The sequence below is a fragment of the Lepidothrix coronata genome, unplaced genomic scaffold, assembly GCF_001604755.1.
Source record: "Lepidothrix coronata isolate B3197 unplaced genomic scaffold, Lepidothrix_coronata-1.0 Scaffold3, whole genome shotgun sequence".
Lineage (NCBI taxonomy): Eukaryota > Metazoa > Chordata > Aves > Passeriformes > Pipridae > Lepidothrix > Lepidothrix coronata.
Genome location: NW_016690183.1, coordinates 10,865,477 through 10,890,357, shown reverse-complemented (window position 1 = coordinate 10,890,357; position 24,881 = coordinate 10,865,477). Strand labels below are relative to the sequence as shown.

Here is a 24,881-nt window from a genome sequence, read left to right as displayed (position 1 = left end):
CTGTAAGAAAGATATCTCAAATGTTTAACTTCTGGATAGACACTTTTTTTGGGTTGCCAAGGGTTCAAATGCAATAGGAGAAACCTGTTTCAATTTCAATGAAAGTAATTTTCTCAGTATGGGAACATTTAATATCTTGTAACAATTGATTCAAATATCAGACTGCACTGACTCCTTGCCATAGTAGAATTAACAGTATTCCAGCTGAAGTTGTGATTGCCAAAGCTACTGTTCCAACCCTCCCACTCCACCATCCTGTGTGGCTGCTGGCTGTAATTCCACCCATGTATTATACACATCGTATTAGGGGCCTCGAGATCCACTTACCTTCTTCTGTTCTGAAAATACTTCCACTGAAACTAAAGCTCTTCTCATTTAAGTAGAAACACTGAGGAGTTTGCACAAGCGACCTGACAAAACTAACCAAAACATAACAAAGCATTCTAGCAACTTTTACAAATTCTCTCAAAGTAAAAATGTCTGCATAATTTTCCTTTACATCCACTTCTTCAGTTTTATAATCCCTTATGAAAAATGCTTGTTGACTTATTATGCTAAATATTTGTATCAGTCCAAGTATGTGAACCAGTACGGTACAAGAACGAATTTCATATACCTAGTTGAAATCTCTGGCAATTCACAACAGGGAATAAATTAAAAAAAAAAAAAAAAAAAGAAAAGAATTACATAGTAATATAGACCCTGAGGTCTGAAGGGATAATTTAAGTACATTAAATTTATTTTTGTTTCAAGAGACACAACATAAAACTTCTTTCAATGGTCTTTAGTTCCTCTGCCAAGCATTTCTCTGAGTATGTTCCAAACTCAAAATCACCTCCCAGGAGAGTATCTCAGGTTGGAGCTTTCTTTCATTGTTTCTGGGTTTGCCCCTATATTATAGATTATTGGTTCCAGATGCGAACTGGGGATGGTAAAAACCTTTCAACTACCACATTTTTTGTTTTCTTGGTCCTTTAGGAGATTCTGTAGGAACTGACGGGAGTCAATTTTCATCTACAGAATGTCTCTTGGGCAAGCCTGATCTCAAGGACGTACCATAAAACTTACAGATCTTTTTCTCTCCCAAAATGTTTGTGGACCTTTCTTACTGTGCCAGTTTAGTGAAATCACTGAACGTTTATGTGGTAATTCGGAGCCTTTGAATATCTTCAGAAAGTAAAGAAACAAAAGAACCTGATGGGACCCATCTTTTTTAAATGAAAAGTGGTATTCCAGTACTGATATTGGAGGCTTTGGGGTATTTGGTTGTGGGGTTTTTTTTTTGTAAACACCAACATTACACGTGTGCAACTGGTGTGCACCCGTAATTTTCAAGAAACAGAAATGCCATTAGTTTACCTTGTTACATTTAACCTAATCATTTTTATGCTTTCCTTCTCTCTTCACTCTATTTTACAGCTCATTATCACAGTGAATAGAAAAATTTAATTACAGGGAAGTACAGCTAAGCATTGCATATACATACTTGTGAATATGTACACAAGAAATCTGAGTATGAGTAAACCAAGGCAAAACAAGTCACAAAAATGACTGCAGTTGTATCTATTTTCACATGGTTCTGTGAAACCTAATGTCAGCTGCCTATCATCCTACTGGGGACAAAGGGGTAGTAATGTCTTGTAACCACTGAAAAACACATGTAATTTAACACTAAAACTCTTAACTGTTTTAACACATCAGACCCAATTTTTTTTTACAGCATGAAGTCCTAAAGAAATACTTATGGTGACTAAATAGCAACACATATGGAAGACTATTTATGCTTCTGACATACTCCAAGTATAAATTTACTGAATGCAAGTGTACTTTCAGTTCCTCAGACGATGGATATATGTTCTCATCAGACAATCAGAAAACCAACACAACAGTCTGTAGCTCAATCTATATTTCACCTTAATAAGGAGATATTGTCTTTTGTCTCTACCGGTTGATATAAAAGGTTTTATCAGGCATTCTTCCCTTTAAAAAGAGCAAATTAATGCTAAATACATTGATGTTTTACTGGCACCAGAGGCTTATTTTATCACCAAATCTAACTAGCCATCTGTTTTTTTCAAAATTTAAAATGCATTACACATTTAAAACATAAGAAACTATTAAAAGAAGTGAACAAAGAACTCTGTATAACAGGAAAGCTGCTCTTGTACAGACAGGGAAGACCAAATAGGCATAGGGATGTTACCTGGCTCACAGAGGCATGGGAAATGGGTAATCTCATGATCAGAAATATCAGAAAATTCAAAGGGACTCAAGGGCAGAGAATCAAGGCATTATTGAAAACAAAGAGAGAAATACTGGCTGGAGCTAGCTGTAGCAAGAAGAAAACTGTAAACTTTCCAATAGTACAAGAAAACTTGGAGATCAGAGAAGCCTGCTCCAGGGAAGCTGGAAAAGAAAAAGGACAACTGCTGTTTTAAATTAAACCCTTCTTTTACGTTGAGAACAAAATTGGAAAAACAATTAGCACACTTGTCCCAGCCACTCATCAATAGCTTGTACCTCTTCTGATAGGAGGATGCAAACTCTGGCACACCGGAGGGTAGTCGCTGCACAGCTACTCCTCAAAATGAACCTACAGCAGCACTGAGAAAAATTGTAAGAAAACCCTGAAATTTATGGGAGGAAGCACTTTTAGGAGAAATAAGTGCTTTAGTAAGATGGAAGCAAAATTAAATTTTTACCTAGAAGCCATTGATTTAAGCAATAGCTACATGTACAACTCAGTGACATGAAAAACTGGCTGTCTCAGCCACAAACTTCAGAAATGTCCAGGTCACTTCCAAGAGTGGAACTGTGATGCCATAGCAGAAGTCAGTGGAAGCTTAAAGGTAAAAGCCAGGACTTCTCATACATACAGAGCCCAGCAAACCAGACAACACCTGGTTTTAAGTCACTTCTGTATGTCAGCCTCCTGAAAAATCCTGTCAAGGGAAAAATAACAGTTTCTAATGCAAAGTAAGAGTCTCAAGATAAAAGTTACAAAGACCACAGATGAAAAAGCCGATTAAAGTCTTATATACCTACACAATCTTTATATCACACATTTTCTTGATACACTGGAAAAGATATTGAGAAAAATATTTCCATTCCAACAATAAAACAGATAAAGAATTCATTTTTAATAGTCATTATTTTAGATTCATGGCTGTGTCAGGAAAACTAGTGGTTTTTAAAGATTAAATGGAACTTAGCATAGGTAGATTAGAAATTATTGTTGCTTCTTAAAAGGGGATGACCTTTCATAAGCATTCTATACTAAGTGAAAATAAAGGCACAAGAGGGGAATTCACATGTCTATGACAAAACAGGTCATGTCTACTTTGCAACCAACTTTTTCAAAAGCTTCCCTCTCAAAATGTTTTGTCTATTAAACTTTGACCTGCAAAATAAAAAGCTGACTATGTCAGTGAAAGCTGTGTGCAACACTTAAACCTGGCATTTTTGTATGTGTTCTTATTACTTGTACATATCATCAGTTCAAACAATGGTGGGGTTTTTGTTTGTTTTGGGTTTTTTTTAATCTATTCTGGCAAGGGCTAACCCTGAATATGTGCTATACATAAGCACATGTTTCTAGACTTAGAACATAAAATGAACCAGCTGAAAGAAAACTATTAATTGTTTCAAGTTTTGCCTCAGGGACTAAAACTCTTAATCTTAACATGGTTGTGACTTTATTTTTCAAATTCTATTTATCTTGCGCCTGTTCAAATGCTTCAGCGTTATCACCTGCTCAAACTGAAACATGTTATCACACGATTTATCTGGAGAAGAATCAGTAAATAAAGGCAGTAATGCCCAACACTGACAGCAGACAATAACTGCAGCCATAGAAAAGTGTCTTCATATTTGCTGCAGACTGCACCCAAATAATAATTGTAACTAAGCTAACTTATGCAGTTATCATAACTGGATTGTAGCTGCTGATATAAGCCCAACACAGTCAAATTGCATAATCCTGTTGTGCCAGACTTTAAAATGCCATCATCTCCAATTAAGAAGGAAAAAAAACAAACCACATTCAGAGGAATGCGAGTATAAAAAGTATTTCCTTTCAGATGAGGACACCGAGGAATACAGAGGTTAAATGAGCAGTGAAGTTGGTCAAAACGAGAGCTAGATGGGTAACCAACATCCCCTTTCCCAGATACATGTCCTTCATTCTCCACCATCTTCCATTCTCCAGCGCCCCTTTTATAACAGACACTTTTGTGGCAGGTAGTGAATGAGTGTGTATGAAAATGAGCCACTAATGAAAATGAAGGATATTTAAAAACATTATTTTGTCTATACATGAAGATGCAGGGCACATAACAAGAAACCTAGAACCTCAGCATCTTAACAACAGTAATAACAATCTGGAAAAACCTTCTCTGCTTTTGTACAACCAACTTCTTGAAGTACATTACAATTAACTGTAGCCTCTAAATAAAACTGTTTTAGAAACTACTACTACAAGATAGTAGGTAGGAAAGTGAAAGAACAAGATAAATGCCTTTATTTATGCAAAACTCTGTCTACAGGATCCATTTTGTTATAAATCTTACTAGGCTGAAATATCACAAGTCATTTATAATAATGGCTCAGATTCATTACCTCCTAAGAGAAATGAACTAAGAAACAAGCATCATACAAGCCTGCATCATAAAACTGACAATAAGGATGGGGGGAAACAGGTAATAATATCAGCATATAAATGGAAAAGTGATGGCATTTTAGTTATCTACAACAAATGCAGTATTGAAAGTGGACTGCTATTCTTCACATTTCTTCTACTGGCATGATAAGCAGTGACTACACTTCTCAAACCACCTCTTCATATTTCACTTACAAGGAGGAGTATTTCTCTGGGGTGTCTTGAGGCTTGACTACATCAGCTGCACAGCCATTACAGCACACTATGGAGTATCAATGCAAGCTGAACAAGGCAATCAGTGAGGGCAATCAGTTCAATTTCACTTCAAGACGGCTTTCATTACCCGACTTAGAATTCGCTCCCAGTGCTTTACAAAGCCTTGCTGGGAATGTTCACTTGTACCATGGGTTTTATCCTCACTGCCTCCCACGTATTACAGCTGCCAACAGTGTGGATGTACTTTGGGTCACCGCAGTTAGAGGCTGGACAGCTTGAGTAGTCCAAATGATGACAAAAGTGCATCTTTTGTTTAAAAACAATTCCTTTTGTATTGTTTTCTTCCTCTATTTCCTCCCCAAATTAATCTTTGTTACAAAGTTGCACAGTGATGAGACATGGCTGGCTGCCTGTTCTCCTTCCAGAGGGACATTCATACTTCTTAAAGCTGAACGTGAGAAAGGGAAATTTAGTGCTGGATAATGTTCAGGAGAAAAAAACCCAACCAACCAACCAACCAAACCCCCCCAAAACAAAACCCAAACAAAACCAAACAAACTTACCAAAACAAGCAAACAACCCCCCCAAGGAAACCTCAAACAAACAAACTTGAACAATGGGAATTCTTATTGCTCTCATATCTTTCTCCAAGTTACTATCTCATGGTTCGATTCCCAGCCCCCCAGGCAGATGGAGCTCGTCAGCCCTGTGAGGCAATCCATCTAAGAGAAGGTCACTCTAAACAAACCTACGTCCTGAGACCCTCACTGCCACTGTCCAAGCTTGCTCGGCCCCGGCAGATGAACCTCAGGATTAAAGGGTGGGCTCAGTTCAGCGCAAGCTGTGTCTCACCTAAAAAATCCACTGCGCAGGCTCGAAGGACCTTTCCCAAATCTTCGCTCGCGAAGACTGGCCATACACATCTCATGGTAGACTATTCTCCTCTTGAAAAAGCTTCATCCTTCTCACTGAAAACACACCCCTTTATCTGCCTTTCCTATTGGAAAATGTATTTTTTGGGAAAGCTGATGTTTTCTGTGACGTTATTAGTACGGCATACAACTTGCCAACTTATACTATCTGTAGCACTTGAATTTGTAGCTATTCCCGCTGTCAGAAAGGCCCCTTTTAAAGACACAAATATTTTTTAAAAGTCTTCACTGAAAAAGAATAACACCAAATTATCCAAATAACCTCAGACAGGCATTTGAAAAATCTGTCCCTTCCTGAAAAAAATAAAAAAACCAAAACAAACATGTCATAGTATTTCACTGACTGTAGCACAAAATACTTTAAAAGGCAGAAGCACTCTTTTTCCACTAGTAACTTAGTGAATGCATTCTCTCTTGACAGACTAGTAAGCCAATTTATAAAAGGGTCTCCTTTGGTTTCTTGAAGTAAACAGGCATTTTATGACCATCACGCCCATCACCTGTAGACTGTGCAGAGCTGAGAAGAACAGGTCTCCAATGGCCCATGACCACTGGCAGACTGTTTCCACATGCACACACTACACAGTCAGGCATCAGTAGCAGCCCAGTGTCATCCTCATTTTAAGTTTGGGAGTTTACTCATTGTTTTTTCCAACATCTTGTTTTTAACAGAATGCCAGAAAAAAAATAAATTTTCAACAATAAAGCTCCGCTTCATTTAGCTGACACTAGCGAGCACAAGACGGGATGCTCAAGACTGCATGTTGCACCTACAGTCATTCTACCAGGCTGAAGAACGTAACTTTGTAATACAAATAATATTACTTTTATAGCAGCTTCCCCTACCATATAACAGGAGTTCACCTGTTTCAATGTCTAAAGTGCAGAAGGAAGATGATAACAAGTGTTATGCCTCTCTGTCTTCCACATGCAATCCAATTGTTCTGTCCACTGCATCGGAATTGTTCTGTCCACTGCATCGGAAAGGCAGTTAAGCAGCAGACCAACAATGGAGTTATTTGGGAAAAATGCCAAAAAACAAATGTTGGATCTTGAACTTAAGAGACCACAAAATACGCCGGTGCACATTTTGGAAGCATCTTCTAGCCACACCAGCTTCCTGCTACAGAAACAGAATCCTGCTGCATATTTCTCTGATTTGCAACAATAGGGTTATACAGACTAACATTTTCATACCTTTATTTGCAAGGATTAAGATTAGAGAATTAATTCAATAAAAGCAAGAGCTTTCCTTCAGTCAACTTAAACCTAGGCTATGTGAAAAAACTAGTCCTTCTCACTGCATTCCAATTATGTGGTACTACAGACATTTGTACCCATGCTTTTAAAAAATCACAAATCATCTCCTTAGCAAACAACTGAACTCAGGAATTCAATTATTACCAAGGACATAGAGAAAAGCACTGGCACCATGATTTGTGGAATAAACAGCTTGTTAACATGACATCCTTCTCAAACATGGAATGACTCCACACAACACAGAATTTTGTCTTTAAATGGGAAGAAATTTCTTCAGTGCATGCTGCTTGAGAGCTAACTGAGCTGACTGTCCACCAGTCTGGAAATTAACCCATTAAAAGAAAGAAAAAAATCAGTTCATAACTACTATACATCATCTGTTCAGACTACTGCCACCATTTCTTTATTAGGTTTCAGAATATTTAGAATGTTACTTTCATAATAAACTGACAGAGTACAGTGAGCAATTAGTGAACTAGGCACGAACAGAAATCAGATTACTGAAAAACAAATAATTGAATTAAATCCGTAATTGGCAGCTGAATACAGGCACTTCTCCTGCCATCTCAGCAACGAGGAAAAAAAAAAACCAAAGCAAAGCAAACCAAAACAACCACCACCACCACAGGAAAAAATAAATTTCAGTTTTCACGTGATGGTAGCAAACCATGCTCCTTCAAACACATCAGTGACACATTTCAGCCAACAGTTCCTTTACTTCTGTCTTTAGAAGGAGCTTCTATATATTCATTTCACAAAAATGGATTATTTATTTAGTATAGGTCCTGAAATGTGGACAGTTAGATGCCTTAGTCAGTAACTATCTTTACAATCAATCAGTCTCCTCTGCTTTTGACCAGGCTCTGTGGCCATGCAATCATTATAATCAAAGTTACGAGAGGAATATGTAACCTTCAGCTTCTGGTGCGGTTTCCAAGCTGACTCAACAAGTGTGCAGACATGAAATACAAAATAATTCTCCATATAAGAACTCCAGTCATTTTCCCCTCTTTTCATTGTACAGTCCAGTAACACAGTAAACTGCACCCAACATAATGCATTAGGTGCTGTGCTGCTCACGCCACAGACAGCAGTCCATCTGAAAGGTCAGAGAGCCAACACATAAAAAGTCTCTGACAACAAACACACTGTCAAAGGCATTTAGTTTGTGTCATTTTCATTACACTTTATTTTCTAAGCACCTGACAAATACTAAATATACTGAAAATATTACTAATCCCAGAAAAAAAGAAAAATCTACATAAATAGATGGAGAGTACAGGGTTAGGGTTTTCCAGGAGCATCAAACATACACACAATTATACGGAGCTACTGAACTTGGATGGAGGCCCCAAAAGAACCCAAATCCATTAACATGAACTGTATATATGAAGAAGTTCAAAAGCACAAGGTCTTCTAGATTTCAGCACAAAACCCTTTGTTTCACAGATGCAATCAGAGCAGTTTTGGCACTCCCTCCTTAAAAGATACCAAAACAAAGTCCAAAAAATCTGGGAACTGGCATATTTTGAATAATGATAGTATGCTTAAATAACGTGTTTATTATAAACTGTCCAAAAATCTACAGAATTAGGTCATTTTTAAAATTGCAGTACTATATAGTCAATAAATCAAAGGTTTCAACCCTCTCAAACAGAGGCAAGTAACTGATGTAGACGAAGGCAAGAAAAGAAGCTGGAGAATGTGAGCAAATGATGAAAAACCAAGAAAAGTCAGAAGGGTCAGTTTAACAAAGTAAAATTTGCCTAAGGGGTACAACTTACAAAAGCAAAGACCCAGTATGAAGAATGGTCAGAGGATGTAAGGAGCAGAATAGAAACAACTGATGCAAGTGTGGAAACAGACAAAAGAGGCAGAGACACCCACATTAGGGACTGCATGAAAAGCATGTATCAAGAAACAAAACAAGAAAAGAGTTTATATTGGGACTGCAGTGAATTCCTCCAATATTTGTCTTCCTGCACTTTCGGTAAACTTTAAGTCAGGACGCTACGGACCAGCTTTTAGGAAGATCCCTTGTTTATATTACACCTAAGGATGCAGTAAATCTCCTAACTTCAGTGTGCTTCACTTCACACATTCTTCTGTTGCCAAAAGAATTTAACATTTGCTCCCCTCCATATTTTTTATTTTCTCTGCAGAGGTTGCAAAGCTACCTGAAATTATCTCCATTTTCCAATTCTATGATGCTTAATAACAATAGCACCTCAAGTTACTGGCCCCAAAGTAAACTGTCCGAGGTCAAGAATAGAGCCCTGGAATTCCTTTTATTAAAATAATCTGTCTGACAGTGAACAGACATTGAAATTGCTTGTACACAGAGCTGATGTTCTGAGGAGCACTGGTACGCTACACCATCATCTGTCAGCCTCATTCCAACTACTGAGCATAGGTAATAAATATGAACGTGTCATTTATCTGTGCACCAGAAGTACGTGGGTCACTTATGCTCCTCCTTTGTTATGATCACAGTCAATGCACACTTAGCAAACACATTCCCATGCCATAGAATTCGCTCATAATACACAACAGAATTGCTCAGTCTGCTGTCATTTTATAGGCAAGTCAAAGACTTGGCTGTTACTGCAGTTGCTCTCTAATTAGAACTGATTTCAATTTTCCACATATTGAAATTGTGCTGTTTAATCAATAAAATGTTTTGTTAAGAAGTGCTGATATTTTATTGTCATGTTTTCTGACATGCTCTTATATTGATGCAGTTTTATTACAGTTGGCTTTGAAGTGCCTGACAACATTAATAAAGACATGACACAAGTCTATGTTATCAAACAAACACAAACAGGAATAGGTGCCAAAAGAATCTACATTTTGACACTCACTGCCTGGACACTGAACATAACTGTAATGCAGAAAATAGTTAGCAGCAATTCTTTGAACACACAGATCTCTAAGAAATGATCTGTAGAGGAAAAATTGTAATTAGCCTTCATGGGTACAAATTATGTTCTCTGTTCTACTTCCTGAAAAAAAAAAAAAAAAACAACAAAAAACCCTGAGGAGTAACAAACACATCAAAGAAATATGTGGCTTTGAAAGAGGTAGGTGCTTGCCGCATCTTCCTCCCGCATTGCGGAAACCATCACGACGAAAGAACGAGTGGACAGGGTGCCTGCAGAACCACAGCCCCACAACTATGGCTATACGGTTACCGGTAGCACAACCACAGGCAGCTGAAACGCTGCATCAATATTTGTGTCTCAATCTGCTCTTTTTTACCAATCCTTCTCCATTAATAGAAAGCTCTTTATGGAAAGGTGTGGATTTATGTAGTCAGAGGGCACATTACGCTATTTCAGTAAATACTTGACTAATTTACGAGGTACTGGCATGTCAAGAGAAGAGCTATCAAGGATACAAACCAATTTATTCTCATAGAAGAACTGCCTACATACTAGAGAGTCCAGGATCTTGTGTGCCTCCTCAAGACTCACCCACTAGCTTCTTGCACCAACTAACCCTGCCTAAGAAGTCTCAGCGTATACTACTGTGGAACTGCCCTCAGACTTTGGCAACAATTTTGTTATCTTCCTTTCTCTCCTGTCAGATAGGGGGCAGAGAGGAGCAATTCTGCAACAGCAAAATCAGAAGATGCAGATCATTTACAACCCCTGTAACCTCAGATTTGAGGAGACTAAGTGTGATTGCAGAGGAGTACCCACTTTGCCCTGATCCTCAGGGCAAAGATAGGGATCACATCACATGCATAAGGAATTTTATATTTTTTAATCAGAAAACAAATGATACTGAAAAGAGGCTACACATCTATATATTTTCTCTTGGTTATTCAAAATTTCAATTACCTAATTTTCAGGGTATATCTCCTGAAAGTCCTACTTCCCTTTGCTGCCCTCCTACTTCTGTTGCCCCATAACCTGATTTCACATCACAAGCAGTACTAATCAATCCTCCACTATGCCTCTTACCCCACCACTACCTTATCTCAGCCTCAGATTTTGAGGTTACTTTAGGAAGCAGGTCATTCAAGGACTTCTTTCAAATACAGTAATTTTCACTAGTACATAGATTAAACAAAAGTTGCATTATGCCTCAGTAATAATTCATTGTCTTCTGTATCTAACAGGATTCTTATGCTGCTTGACTTAGCTCTTGTCATTAGAGTTCACTCCATTTTGCTGCTCCGATGCAGAACAGACTGCTACACCACAGTGGAAATGCATATCGAGACACATAAAGCTGGTAAATTTGTTTTGTTTTCCAACTTCTGTCTACGAGTTAAAGTTTCCCCAAAAATTACACCTGAATAAAACACAGTTTCACTAGCATTTCCTCACAATAGTACACGTTATGAAATACAGCACCTTAAGATGCTCTGAGTCGCTCATTATGCTTTCCTTTTAGATCCACATTCAGAATTTTCCTTTTTTTTTTTTCTTTTTTGGTTTTTTTTGTTTGTTTGGTAGGAGAAACACTGATTTTTTTCCTAAAGGAACGAAAACTGAAAGCATGAAAGTCAGACCTTCTCACTTCAGATTTCACAGCTCATAAACCACACAAATTATAAAGCTATCAGACATTTCCTGAGCTTACATTAAAATCTGTAGTGAGCCTTTAGAGTGGACCAATTTATTTGATGTGTTTCTCTTAAAGCTTTTATGACACCATAAACATTTCTGACTCCATGACAAACACTTTATAACGCATTAAGCAACCTCATTTAAACTGTTCTAAATGTTACGCCAATGGCAATGTATTTAGAAATGGAACAGTCACTCGAAAATGGAAAAATCTCAAGGTATAGTTTGAACCAGCGCAATATATGATTTACTTTTGTGCAACAGAGGGCAAACCATTCCAAATAAACTTCAGTGGCACCAACACCCAAAAAGCACAAAGTTGGCACATTCTTCACAAGCACATAATGCTGCACCTATTTCACGAGAGCATCAACACCACTAATATTTGCTCCCCAGTAAAACTCCCAATTAATTCAATATATAGTTAAACACTTCACACTAATTAATAACAATTTCATTGTATTCATAAAATGCTTCTAATCACTACAGTTTATCTTCGTTAGCTTCATTCTACTGAGAAGCCTTGCCATCCCTCTTTACTTAGGAACAAATTGTGATAACTTCCTTCACAGTAAAAAAAGCATTATATCGTGAGAAGCTCTTCAGGTCACCAAAAGCAAGATGCATGCATTCCTTGTGAAGAAAAGTAGCACGATCTGGCTCTTATATTTAATAATGAAAATTTACAAAATACTTTTGGTATTGAAGGCACAGGAAAACTTCAACTCATGAGGCAATAAAAATACAAATACTGCAACACGATTCATTACTGATGAAATTATTAGCTGTTTAGGCACACTTTTGATAACAGAATTCAAATCCTAGAACATAAAACTGGTTCTGATGATTTTATGAATCCAGTAAAAATCACTACTCTGTGGTTGTAAAAAAATGAGATAAACAGAAGCTTGAAAGTAGGTGATTCATATATATTTGATTTTTATGTTTTAGCATCGATTACAAACAGAAGACAAAAATTTCGAGAAATAAAAAGCTGAGTATTTAACTGTGGGGGAAAGGGTGTGGGGGTATTTGTTGTTTGGGGTTTTTTTTAAATATTGATGTTTTTTTAACACCATCCAGCTGACCATTTAAGCTTGTCTTAGAATTGAAGGCATCCAATTTAGGAAAAAAGAAGTTTTATCAGTTGGAAGATTTACTAAGCTCCTAGAATTCTAACACAGGCACTGTATAAACAGCTCATAAATAAACCATAGTATTGCCTAAGACTAAATTATGAATATAGTACAAAGCATTAAATTACAAAAACACTTTTATAGGACTTTGCTTTCTCATGGTACTACTCTTTGTTAACTGTGACTCTTGGCCTTAAAAGATCAAGATCAGACATCTGATCTTGATGAAGAAGCATATAAGTGTCCCAATTTCCCTGTGAACATTTTCCTTCACTTATAAAAATGTACTTCTCACCTTACATACTTCAGCATCTGCTATGTGAATGTCTGCCCTAAAAACTGCCTTACATGGTTACTGCCTCCGTACATTGCCAGTAGCTAGAAAATACTCTAAACCCCCTGCTTCAGAAAGTCATTGGATATCCAAATCATAAATTTCAAATTCCCAGCTGTCACCGCCTAACTATGCCTTCTGCATTTCAGCTTAGTCATGATGTATGACATTATCACTCTCTTACACTTTATATGTTCTTCAGCATTAACCAAACAACTTGCTTAGTACTCCTTTTGACCATGTTTCCCACAGCAGCAATTAATTCATCTAAACAGTCATCACGAACTCACTCCTGTAAAATGCAATTTTGTTTACTCCTTGTTTCTGTATTTCTCTCTGTATTTAGTTCACTTTTTCCTCTTGGTACCAGGGAATGTAAGTGTAAGGGGGAGGCGGAGAAAAAAAAGGGATGTAACATTTTCATGTAACAGTTTATTACCTATTTAGAACTCTAAAATGATATAACATGGTTTAAAGATCCCACCCTATGACTAAAAAATTATACATTTGAATGAAAGGAGACCTTTTCTGCAACATCTTTTTCCAAGGAACCATAAAGAAGTGTACTTAAGTTGGATTACGAGAAAGCCTGGAAACAACAGTGAAAAAGGAAGAAGTAGCAAGTATCAGCAACATATAAACAGGTGGAACAGTGCAGCTGTCGCAGGACATTATGGAAGTGTTTGGTTGGGGTATTTTCCCTAAAGTGACACAAAGCTCCAGTACTCTTCTCCTGGAATTAATGCAATTCGTAACTTTGGATTGCGTGTGCCACACATTAAGCATTAATACAGATTATTTATGTATTCTTCCAAATGAAGGTGAACTAAGGAAGAACATAGAAGCTTATAGGGAGCACTCTTACATAGGGTCATCATCTGATTTATCTACTGTAAAACCACTGTATGAGAGAACATGGAGTCTAAAACTGGAGTTACCTCAAACATCTAAGCCACAGCAAAGTCCTATAACTAAGCAGTTTGGACCTTCAGTGACAAACAACTACTTACTTGGCAAGAACCCATCAAACATGTTATTTATTAAAAAATTAGTTTTAATTAAAACAGAAAGTATTGTAGTTCTACAGTGTGGTGTCATTTTTATTTCTCTAATGAACTGTGTATAAGTGCACACTAGCATACTCACGCAAACCACAGTGGCTGTTCCACCGATCTGGGTTTAAGTCTCTTTCTTAAGACAGAACCAAGAAAAATACATCCTGTCCATGAACAGTAATCAGTATGTCTACATGAATTTATAGGCATGTTTAATTTACTTATAAAAAAACACAAAACCAAACCAGACATGAGTCATTATTTGCACTTCTTCTGAAGTTAAATCCTTGCTAGAAAGACGTACCATTAAATTAATACGTAAAAAAAATATTTTAATAGTTACAAACAAACATGTAAATTTATTTACATCTACATGTTTCTGAAAGTCAGTATTGCATGTACAAAGTGGAAAAATTAAAAAACAAAGCAAACACCAGCAATTAATCAGGGAGACTTATCATCCAAGGGTGACCCACTTATAATGCTGGAGACTGGAATAGGTCCCACTTGATGACTGTCAAAAACTAGATGCATGACCTCAGATGGTTTGCATAATTTATCTGCAATTCCATTTACCCAGCCTTAATTGGGGAAAATCTAACTTACCTGGATTGCAGTTTGTCATCAAAATAGAATGTGTCCTAGAAATGCATGTTACCATTCAGATACAAAAGTATTCATACACAATACTTTAAGCCTCCAGAATCAAGTACTCTCCATTGGAACATACAGAGTCTTTGCCATTTATTACTTGTTTGATGAATGTTTCAATCTTCTAGAAGAAAAAGGGAACCATTTGCTTACTACCTGCTGAGAACATTAATACAGCACTTCAAATCTAATAAATGAATGAGCAGGGGACCATTGGATTTTGCAAGTTTATTGCATGGTAGTTACATTACTTCTCAACTGGCCAATCTTTAATGATATTTTTGAAACGACATTACTTAACAAAACGCATTTCCTTTAAATAATCATGTACCCTACAAATTGTCTTTAAAACTAAGCAAAGAAATTAGGCTGGGAGCACTCACTGGATCAAGCCGCTCATTTGTGAGTAGTCCCTATAAACAAGGATTTGCCAATCTGCCAAACTAATTCTCCTACTCTGAAATTAATATCAAAATTGATAATACCACTCAATGTAAGTTACAGATCTCTGCTGTAAGCAGAGAGGTGTTATCATCAGTTGGCGTAAATCTACACTGTTCTTAAAACCAATGGAACTACATCAATTTACAGCTGCTGAATATTTGTCCCTGTGTCTGTTTTTAGCACTGATAAAACCACTGAACAAATTTTAAAGCTCCCATTGACTGTAGCAAGACCAATGCCTACAGGAGGCAAGAGAGACTACAAGTAAGCCATCCTAGAATTAGTGCACTTTTTCCCTGCTATTAATTCCAAGTTTAAAGTTAGTTGTTAACTTCCTGGGAGGAAGCCAAGAGCACAGCAGATTTTAGAACTTCTGAGGTTTCTTTCATGTAATCCCAGAAATTTTGTTTAATAACAGTGATTTATCAGGCCAAGTCCAGTTTACTGTAATCATGCAAATAACCCCCATAAAGCCCAAAGGAAAAGCAGCACCATCAGGAAAACATGATTTGGCCCACAGTTTTACTCCAACAGAATGTAGTTTCAAAGTGACTGTTGCACTGCTGTTCTCTCCCTGATAGCTATAATTCCACCTGTGTTTAAAATCTCTTTGCATTTCCTCTACCACCCTTATGTAATTTTTCCTTCATGGGTACGATGTGGTGCAACACTTGTCTAAGCAATCCTCACTTGCACACTTAACCCTAGGGTACTCAAAAGGACTAGAATACAGCGAAAAGAAATAATTGCTCGAAAAAGGATTTTGCAGGAGGGGTACTCAGTTGTTTCTTAGACCACCATCCTGTAAAACTGCGGGCAACACAGACAAAATACAGTTGTTTCGCAGAAGACATCTTTAATCAAGGCGTGTTTCTCTACACGATTCTAAGTGTATGGATTCTTGCAAATAGCTAACAAACATATTTCTGAGTACACTGAACTAAACAGGGCAGTTTTCAAAAGTATCTCCATGCATCTCGCCAAGTGGCATACACCGTAGTTATCTATAGGTATTTTCCTTTACACATAAATAGCAAGAGATTTACAGCCACTTGCATTCTGTAAGTATTGCATGCAACGATGATTTTTAATAGCAACTGAATTAACTTTTAACTGCAAGGAATAAAAACTCAAAACTTCTGCTTCAGGATGCTACTAATAAGAATAAAAATAGTTAATTATTAAAACCGGTTATCAGAAGGAAAAAAAACAACTTCAGATGTTCTTTAGCGCTCCTCCATTGTAAGATACTTCAATATTTAAAAGAAAAAGAATTAAAATGGAATATTCCTCTTCAACTTAAGCATACCCATACAGAATTAGATTTATCAACAGCATGAAATAATCTCCTACCTACAGTTTGCTTCATGCAACTTTTTAGAAGAACATTTTTTAAAAAATCCTCCTAGACACCACAAAACTGTTCAATTTAAAATCAGCTAATCGATCACCTTTCTGTAAAGCTGCATTTCTTTTCTTTAATGTAATAGAAATATTTGAGGGATTTCCGTTTTTACCTTTGCATTTTTCCTTTTCCAGTATCCATAACCAATCATCGCTCTGCTCTTCCATTATGCTTCATATATTGCAGAGTGAGAAGCATCTTCATTAAATAGTATTAAAAATAGAACACACCCGATCTCCCCACCGGAGCATGCTCTGACAGTGCTGATACCACAGCTTTCAAGGTAACCATGCCCAGCTGGGAACTGAGAGGCAAAGTCAGTGCGAGATTAGCAATTTGCAAGCCCAATTGTGCACACAAACTTGCCTCGATCCGTGACGAAGACTGCTAAAACAGAAATCAGCGTGCAGTTAAAGTATACAACTGAAAAGTTGCAGGTCAGTTTACAGTACGGGTTGGTTGTTTGGTTTTTTTTCCCCTCCCCATCACCCTCGGCTTCAATTGCTTTGTACTTGCCTAAAACGTACATATGCTATTTAGAAGAAGGCGCACCGGGCATGCATCTGGCTCAGCATTGCAACGGCAGAGAAGTCAAACAGATGATGCACAGACACTTGTGTCGCTCTCTAATGTCTTTGTTTCCCCTCCCGGCACATTTACAGCGATGTCACACGGCGGCGGGATGAGTTTTAAGCGAAACCGCACACACCTGGAAGCGCAGAGACACACCTAGCACGTAAAAATGCACTCGAAATCTGAGCGTGTTCCCCCCCGCAGGCTGACACGGTAAATGAAGGCAAAATAAATAACAGCAATTAAACAAGGCTGCGCAATGGCTGCGCTCGATGAGCACGTCTGGGTTAGAGTTACAAGCGATATCGTTTGAGACGCACAGACAAGTAGGCAGAACACACCAAGCGGAGTAACATGAACTGCTTTTTGTGAAAACAGGACACCTAATAATACGCATGTAACTCCCGAACTGGGACCCTCCTCCACTGCATGCAAAAAGAGATGCTAAGGAAGCACCAAGTAAATCTGTTGCCCTCAAATCGCCACCCTTCAGAACAATGCCAGTCCAAGCAGCCCAGGCTTGCCCTCCAGCAAACACGGTTTTGAAAGGGGATCCCTGGATGCTGTTCACAAATCAGCGAGTAAAAGTTGAGATTTTTTCCTTTAAGTTTGATCCGTTTTAGCTAAAATGACAGCTGAGAGGACGGAGCTCTCCCCTTCCCCCTCTCCCCCCGCAGATCCCCTCCCTGGCGCTCGTCTCCCCACCTAGGTTCCCGTACAGCAGCCACCTCACCTCCGCGCCGGACCCCGACCCGCCTCAGCTCCGGCCAGCAGCGCCTCTGGCGATGACCGGCCGGCGGCCGAAACTTTGGGAAGCCGCCGCCCTCCGCAGGGCAGACGGCCCCGCGACCACGCCGAGACCCGCAGCGAGCCCTCCCCGCCCTACCTGGCTGTCACCACCGCTATGCTGCCGCTCCGCAGTCCCGTGCAAGGCTCCGGCTCCAGCACCGATAGCATCCTGCCCCGCCGGACTATGAACGACACCCTTTTTTCTTTTCTTTTCCCTCCCACTCTGGTAAATACCGCATCTTAGAGCCGGAATCCTGCAGCCGCTATTAATAATTGCACATCGCACGCAATAAAGGCAAGCCCCGGCTGCATACACAGCTCCTGTTTCCCTCTTCCTCCGCTCCACATTCTCCAGCCGCCCTGACCTCAAAAATTAAAAGATCACGGGGAAAGGTGGGGGGGATGGGGCGAATGATTCCCAACGAAATGACAGAAAACATGCTGAAAGGAAAAAAAAAGACAAAAAAAATCGCAACAACAAAGAACATCACGCCACACAAATGTCGACAGATTCTGCTTTGGCTTCTTTGGGGTTTGTTTTCGGGTTTTTTTCGTTCCTTTTTTTTGTTGTTGTTGTTTTTGTTTGTTTTGTTTGTTTTACCTTGCCTGCAAACGGGATCTGCCCCCAGCGTCTTGGCGGCTCGGGTTATTTTTGTTTGTTTGGTATTTTTGGTTGGCCGGTTTGTTTATTTTTGCTGCGGATACGCTGCTGTTACAGTACAGTGCGTGTCTTCCTGAAAGACATGGTCTCTTCCTCCGCCTCCGCCGCGGGAGGAGATCCGCCGCCGCGCAGCGCTGCTGCCCGGGCGCGGTGGCCGCGGCGGCGCCGCCCGACCCGCCGGCCGCCTCCTGCCTCGCCCCGATCCGCCGCCGCCGCCTGCCTCTGCCCGTCCTCTCCCGGCGCCCGCCTGGATCCCCGTCTGGCTCGCTCCTCTCTGCCTGTCCTCCGTCCTTTATCTGCCGCGCTCGCCGGCTGTACTGTCTGTCTGCGAGTCTCTCCCTCTCCCTTTCTCTGTCTCCCCGCCCACGCAGCGTGGTGCGCCCCGGACCGCAGGCAGCGCCGCGCTCCGGCTCCGCTCCGCGCCGGCTCCGCGCTCGCTGCGCTCAGCGCCAGCGCCGCCGCCCCGGCTGGCACTGCCTCGGCCGCCGCACAGGAGCGGCCGGCCCCGCCGCCATGGCGCTCCCCGCCCTCACCCCACCCAGAGCCCCACGCAGCGCCCGGAGCTGCCCGCCCGGGCTCCGTGTCTGTCTGTGTGTGGGGTGGCTCTGTCTGTGTGTCTGAGTGTCTGCCCGCCCGTGTGCGTGTGGCTTCCCGCACGCCGGCCCCTCCAGTCACACTGCTTCTCCCCCCCGCCACCACCAGACAAACCCTCCCCGTCAGCCCATCCCCAGCCAGGAGCAGAGACAAAGCACCCGAGCGGGGCTAATAAGGAGAAAGCTCGTTAATCCCCTCCGATTCCTTGTTATTTGCTCCCACCCACTCCCCGTCGCCCCCAACACACGCTCAAACACCCCACCTCACTCTCCCAAGACAAAAAAAAAGAGGGAAGGAAATGGGCCCTTGACTCCAGAGGACAGCTTTAGTGAAGGTCGGGGGGGGGGCGGTTTTAATTATTATTTTTGCTTGTGAAACCTGACAGCCTCCGCGTTGATCAGCCGAGCTGCTGAAAGGGGAGGGGGAAAAAAAAAAAAAAGACCGCAGCAGATTTTGGGTAGTAGAAGATAAGCCACTGAAAATGGGGCACATGATCCCCTTCCCCCTCCCCTGCCCAGCATGACTCTATCTAGGATCTCGCTTGATGATATTTCTCCTGTAGCCTTGCTGCACACCATCAAGACAGAGGGAAACAGGCAATTCAGCGGCGCATGCATTTCCAATACATAAAACCTCTGCTATCCATTTAAAACCCGAGCCTCATTTTACCCAGTTGAATACATCCAGGCATTCATTCCGCACCCAGCCGAGAAAAGGGCATTTACCTCTTTGGTAGGTGGCTATTAATATGCAGTAAAATTATAGCTGTACAATGCCAAATGTAATTGCCATAGATCATTTAGAGCAGATCCAGCAATTCAGCTGCTGGAAATGCATGTCTGTGAATAACCATGCATCTGGTACAATGCCCTCTACTACAATAACCTGAAAGGAGACAGAAGTGTCTGGTACTAGCTGCAATTAGTAATCCTATGGATGAAAAATAAACAGTCAATAAGTACAAAGCAGCAAGGTCCTATGAAATATAGCGATTGTTTCTGTCTACAGCAATACAAATAACCCAACTCCCACAGACAGACAATTCGTATTTAAAATACACAGTTAAAAATGCACTCCTTTCATTATGTGCTTTCAGAAAGTCCTAGTTATGAAAGACAGCTTGCTACAATTAATGAACATAGTAGAACTTGCATACCAGTAAATATGGACAAATATACAGAAGGCTGGGGGAGGATGGAGGGAAATGTTTGCTTTAGTAGGTATTATCCTGGCACCCCTGGAATCCCTCTTTCCCATCAGAAGCAAACACCTGCTTTTACTGGGGACCACTGAATGAAATCAGACTGGAAGAATACAGTGAGCGATGAACCACAACAGGGTGTGCATTAGCCGGCTCTTGGTGCACGCCTCAAGTGATCAGAGGCATTCAGCCAGGCACACCAAAACCTGTTCTGCTAATGCACCTCCTGATGTGGCTTCCTCCTGGGATGGTCGTGTGTAGCTCCATCTACTTTTAAATTCATTCTTTAACATATTGCCACACTGTGCTACAAGTTCAATCTGAAAGCAAAAAGACCAACAGAAAGGCTATAAATGGCACTAGACTGCTACAGCTGGTGACAGGGCAAGGACCAGCTCTTTGCTTTTTGCCATTTGATGTTTCAGCCATCTCCACAGTAGGCCAAAGTTAATTTTCCAAAATGGCAATCAAAACTGTTCTGAACACGCACTGAAATGCACAGGACCTCACCTAGCTGCTGCACATCATTCTTTCCCTTCCAAGCAGATAAGCGAGAGAATGCACACTGCAACAGGACACAAAAGCATTGCTTCCTGGTGCCTTCACCAAAGGGCTTGCAACTCACCTGCAGGAGGAGAAGGGGTGAGGGTAGTCAATGTTTCAGAACCTTGCTCGAGTCACTAGATGCAATGAACCTGTACAACAGCCACGTGTCCACAGCTTGTGTCTCACCATTGAGATACTGGAGTGCCAAACCTACGTGTCAAATCTGTAAGTAGATAAAAATTAATCCAAGCTGTAGTCTGGCAGTTCGCTCTACCTTCTCCTATGTGGCAGGATGTGCTTGGGGCGAGCTACCAAATGTTAAAAGATGCCAGCTATAGCAACACCAAAGGAAATAATTGGGGGAAAATAACCAAACAGTATCACTCCAGTATCATGTAAGCAGTATTTCAACTCAGAACGGTGAGCAGCATCAAATACAGCATGTGCAAATAAGTGAAATTGCCTCCCTTTGTTGAGAAGTCAGCTCAGACCTTGTTGTTCAGATACTAACCTGACAGAATATGCAGCCTACATCCCCTCCTTCAGGACTTCTCTTTGCAAAAGAGAAACATCACAACCATTGCACAATCATAATTTTAAAGAGGTGGCAAACTACAGCAATGATTTGCTGCTGCCTGTCCTGATTTGTAAACATGCACAGGGATAACTGTCCACTTAAGCCTCATGAAAGTCAGCAGAAGCCATGTGTTTAAGCAGAGGCAGAATTTGATAAACTCTTCAGACCTCTGACACCTTTTTCTGTTTAAGTAGCCAAATTTTGAGGGTAATCAGGAAAAAAAAACAACACAGGACCTACTTCTACAAATACTTTCTTGAGTAATGCATTTAATTAATTAACCAGCAGCATATGCTTTCTAGGACTCTGGTATTGCCAAGTGCCCCTGCACAATAGAACCATGTGTAGCTGTGAAGCATATGTGTGCTATATGTACACAAAATTCCTACAGACGACACCAAACACTTCAGCTCAAGGTACTTTCAAGGCATGACAACAGATTATATTACTTGTTCACTGTGAGCACATTTTTTAACTATGATATCTCAATTTCACTTAGAAATCAAGAAAATCTTAATGGGCTTTCAAAAACCGGTATCTGATTGGAAGTATGAGATGTCAGACAAACATACAGAGCTTTTTGCAGTTCTGCAATCACAGGAGATTCTTGTGATAGAAGGCATAGAGTGTTACTAAATACATTAATAAAAGCTTGCACGACTGGTTGCAGATTTCTGCTGCTTCTAGTCATTTTTCAGTAAAAAAAACTCTAGCATATAAAGTCTATTGTGTTTTGGAGTTATGGAATGGTTCAGTTTGAGGCCGAACAGTATAAGCTAACTGTTGATGGTTTTTATCATAATTTTCTGTGAAAGAGATCAGTTTTATGGGGTTTTAATTTATTTTTAAACTTTTTCTTCCTTTTTATGTCCTACATGTTACAAACAAATTAATCATGCATGGTTTGCAGATGGACTTAAAAATACTGTGCTTCTATTTAAAGTGGCTCTTTACAATATGTAAATATAGCCAAATTGCTCCAGTTTTACATACTTCTCAGGAAGAGCTGAAACATTTTTCCAGCTACAACATCTCAAGTAATGGAAAATTAACCAAGCAATTTGTGTAAAGCATATACTAGTAGCTCAGATTTGATAAAAAAATGAAGCTTTATGCTCTTTCCAATGAATTCAGTAAGAATTTTGCAATGGATTTCATTAGGATTAAGGTCAGGTACCTAAATCTCAGACTCTCTCTTTGGAGAAAGATCAATGAACAACCCTTTAAAATATAATCTGTTGCTAGAGGAGCTGAGGAAGCTTTTTTTTCCACTGAAAGCAAAGCATCATTTCTTTGTGTTTGACACTTGAAATCCCCTCTTAGTTTCTTTTAGAAATCCCAAAGTGTTTGATGTGCCATATCTGTGTATCTTGAAAAGGATATTCTGGTGTGGAGTTCCTCACCCCACAAAAAAAAAAAAAAAAAAAAAAAAGATGGCTGATCCCCCCTAAGACAGAAACTGTGGCTCTTGCTCAGCTCTGACTTTCAGAAGAAGAGGAGTAGGAATTTGAACTCTGGCTTTGACAGCTAGAATTGGTGCAAATGGTTTCCCCTATTGTGGCCTTTAATTTATATTTACAGGCAGGAGGACTGGGGGACTTTCATGTCACAGTCTTAGAGAGAGGCAGTGGCCTGTTTCACGGGCTGAAGGGTGGCTGGCAGCTCCAAAAGGGATATTCCAAAGTAATCCAGAGGCCACACAAAGGGTTCAGCGTGGTATCCTTCTGACTCAGTTATATTGCTGACAACACTGAAAGAGCTGTGACAGGTTGAGAGATGCAGCCAGTGGGCAGCTCTCTGTTGCTCTGAACAGAAACACATCTCTGATATAGAAACTTAGCATAGCAATATTTTTTATAATAGGTATATGTGGTGTTCACGGTAGGACAAAGCTGCAAAACATGAAGTGGTAAGTAATAGAAAGAGCAGTAAGAAGAGAGAGTCAGCAAGAATGTTGTGAGCTGTGGTATTAGGATGAGCCAGAGAGAAAATGGTGGGAAAAAGAGGAGGAGGGAGAGTCCCAGGTAGGGAATGCAGTGAGTTGGTTATCTTGAGATCTGTGATTCATTGTGGGGAATGTGCACTACCTGCACATATTAGAGTACTGTAGGGAAGAAATCAGGCTGAGGAAATTCTGAAGTCTTCTGATAGGATTTATGAGCTTTAATAATCCAATGGCTCAGGGTCACCTAAGAGCCCAGGAACTGCTTGGCTCAGAAGTATGACTGACTCTAAGGAGACATATGACAAACACAGCATCTGCAGGAGTGTAGTTACAGTCCTTGGCATAGGAGCCATAAGAATCACAAACAAGTTCACCAGCACAAAACAGTCTCCCATCAAGATCTTATCAAGAAAAGTCTTTATTGCAACCCTTTGTTTAAAGCAAAGTATAAAAGCGTAGCTTTCCTCCTAGCACACCTGTCTGGAAGACAAGCTTGTGTGACAATTTTCAGCTATCACAATAAGATGTGACTTTCAACACAGGTACATGGTGCCTCTCTCACTGCTGAAACATCACTAGACCTACACCTGCTCTTAAGGTGCCCTGGAAGAAGGGAAGTCGAGGGACTCGGGAACTTCATGGGTGAGCAAGTGGATCGAGGAAATGACATAGTGGGGGAAAGAAGAAAAAAGCAATCTCGAGAGGATTCCCCACTTACTTTCTAGAAATCCTGCCAGATCAATATTAGGAATAGCAATAAAATATGCTTTGCAGTTGTAGGCTTGGTTTAACACTCAAAAGCGAGTATGTTTTAGAGAAGACCAACACCTCACCTGTAGATTGGATACTATATGAAAACTTAGAGACTGAAGTTGGAAAATGATTTGGAGGTGGAAAAAGAAAGATTTACTGTGCCAATCTGCCCCTGTAACTCTGACTACTCACTAACTACCAACTTTTCCATTTGAAATTCCCCTGAACATGTTGCCCTCTTAACTTTTGCTTCTAGAACATCTAGTCTTCTCTGAAATGCATGTTTTTGAATGTAAGAGTTCAAGAGAAGCCTCCCATTTTCATGAGGCCTTGAACTACCTTGAAGGTATTTTTCACAAGTAACTTGATACTACTATGTTGACACCCTTCAACCACATGCCATTTTTCAGTTTTCCTTTACAATTTTTAAGAATCGTATTTAACTTCTCACATCAGAATCCCTAGAAAGTCTCCTGGACACAATGTCTGTGTAGCTAGATGTATTGCTTTCCTGTTGCCTACCCTACATCACTGCAGTATGCTCTGGGGCTCACACTGGCCACTTTCTTTAAGTC

At 40.1% G+C, this 24,881-nt stretch overlaps 1 protein-coding gene across 15 annotated transcripts in view; it reads right to left on the bottom strand.

Moving 5' to 3' along the window:
- The window catches only part of ARPP21 (cAMP regulated phosphoprotein 21), a 191,678-nt gene that overhangs the window by 117,113 nt on the left and 49,684 nt on the right, over positions 1–24,881 (bottom strand). Inside the window, exon 1 of one of the 15 annotated variants that reach the window (XM_017821658.1) lies at positions 18,631–18,810. The exons of 9 other annotated variants lie outside the window; for them this stretch is intronic. The gene's annotated coding sequence lies outside the window, so the exon portion shown is untranslated. 5 more of the 15 variants (XM_017821666.1, XM_017821693.1, XM_017821703.1 and 2 more) reach the window with 5 other exon arrangements.